Source organism: Microcebus murinus, chromosome 18 (genome assembly GCF_040939455.1).
Source record: "Microcebus murinus isolate Inina chromosome 18, M.murinus_Inina_mat1.0, whole genome shotgun sequence".
NCBI classification, from domain to species: Eukaryota; Metazoa; Chordata; class Mammalia; order Primates; family Cheirogaleidae; genus Microcebus; species Microcebus murinus.
This window is the reverse complement of record NC_134121.1, coordinates 37,881,194-37,883,210: the sequence shown is the minus strand read 5'-3', so window position 1 is coordinate 37,883,210 and position 2,017 is coordinate 37,881,194.

Sequence of the window (2,017 nt, the reverse complement as noted above, 5' to 3'; positions counted from 1 at the left end):
CTCCCAGATCTCAGAGTGCTAGGATTACAGGCGTGAGCCACCACACCCGACTGCCCACCAATTTATTTCTGGACTCTCTTCTTGGGAAACATCATCACTGATACTGAATCAATTCATTAAAAAGTCTTTTCCGCAGAGTTTAGTGTTTCTTTGATTGTTTTCCCTCTTCCTTGTGCCCTGCTGCTTAAACAACCTTCGGGCTTCGGCAAAGTAAGTACAAGGCCAATCAAAGGCAGCACGAAAACAAGCATCAATAAATCAATGAAAATAACACACAAAGGGCAGCCTTATCTTGCAATGGGAGGAGAAGGCACTTGTTTTTAAGGAAAGATCTTGTCTTGTTTGGGATAAATGTGGGAGGAGGGTCACGGAGGCTAGGACCAGGAGACCAAGACAAATGGGAAACTGAAGGGAAAAAAAACCCCTGAAAACAAAAAGTGCTTGAGGTGCTGACAATTCCCTTAGCTCAGAGCTATGTTCAAGGCTGAAGGGACTAGCTAGAGGCCCAGAGGGGAGATTTCTTTGAGGGGGGCTGACACACAGGGCCACAGCACCCAAGCACTGGGAGGTGAAACCAGTTCAGCCCAGTCTTCATACGTTTTTTGCAACATTCCGTATTTTCTATTTTATTTCTGTGTGTCCTCTTCCTTGTTAGGCTGAAGTCCCCGTGAGGGCGGCATGCATATCTCAGTGGCTGTGGTATCTCTCAAAGTGCTTATCATAGTTGCTCATTCTTGGCAAGTGATCAAGAAAATGTGTGTTGAATGAAGGAATCCAATCAAAAGCAACAAAAATGTCGCACGTGGGCTTTACTAGTTGGTTTTTTAGGGGAGGGGTAAGCATGGAGGTTTAAGGGGTGGGTAGGAAAGAAAAGATTAAAATATGATCAGGATATGTCCCTGCCTTGGCTTATAGACAAGTCCAAGAGGCAGACTTCAACGCAGATCTGGGTTAATTGCCCATTTAGCTCCTTGCCCCAGGGCCTGTTATTTTCTACAGGTTGTGTCCCAACTTGAGGATCAGGCCTCTCCTTCTCTCCCTCACCCCTGTAGGGCCACTCCAGCCCAACGGCACAATGGCAGGATGTGAGTGGAAGAAGCGATGGGTCCGTATCCACAGTGGCTGCGAAGGCTGGTCTAAACTCTGACACTCCGGGCAGCTTCTGGCCCATTGAGGACAAGGACCAAAGCTGGAGCCAGGGTGGGGATGGGGCAGGGTATCCTCTCAAAGGTGGCAGGAGCAGGAGCCGGAAGGCAGGATCCAGCCAAAGTCCTTGAAGAGTGCCAGGGGGCAAGTGGGAGAAAGCAAGTTCGGGCGTCAGGTCCCAAAGGCAAGGGGAGGGCTGAACGTGGGAGAGGGCCCAGGTGGCCCTGGAATGGAGTGGGAGCAGGTGGGGCCGGAAGTGAGAAGGCCCTCGCCTGGGTGAGTGACCTGGCATACCCGCACAGGACGTCAGAGGTGCCAGCTGTAAGGCATGAATGTGCCAGGTCAGCACAAATGCTTGGGACAGGACAGACACCTTGTCCCTGGCTACCAAGCCTCTGCCATGTCTCTGACAACCAAGCCCCCATGGGAGTCCCTGCCCAGGAAGAGGAACGACCTAAACTCTGCCCTGCTCCGTGACAAAGCGTTTGTCCATCAGCTGCAAACTGAGAAAAAGAATGTCAATGAGCTTTTTGTAATTTTTATTTCCAATTTAAATGGCTACTATTCTGAGATCACGATGGTTTTACTTTTGGTGATAAGATGGCTTTTCCTTTTACGAAATCATGGTGATGCTAAGTGACAGGTTAGTTTTGTTTTAGTTATTAGAATTGCTCCACTGGCTAAATTTAAAAATTGTCATTATTGGTTCCCATATTTATGAGGGAAAATATGGGGTCATCAAGCCTCAGTCTAGTCACGTCTGTTCTAAGAAACTGAAATGCTGTCCCTGAAACTCAGATCCTGGCTGCCAACACAATATCATCATCCTCACCCTCAGCAACAGGGCGGCGTGCACTTTGCGCCAACCGGA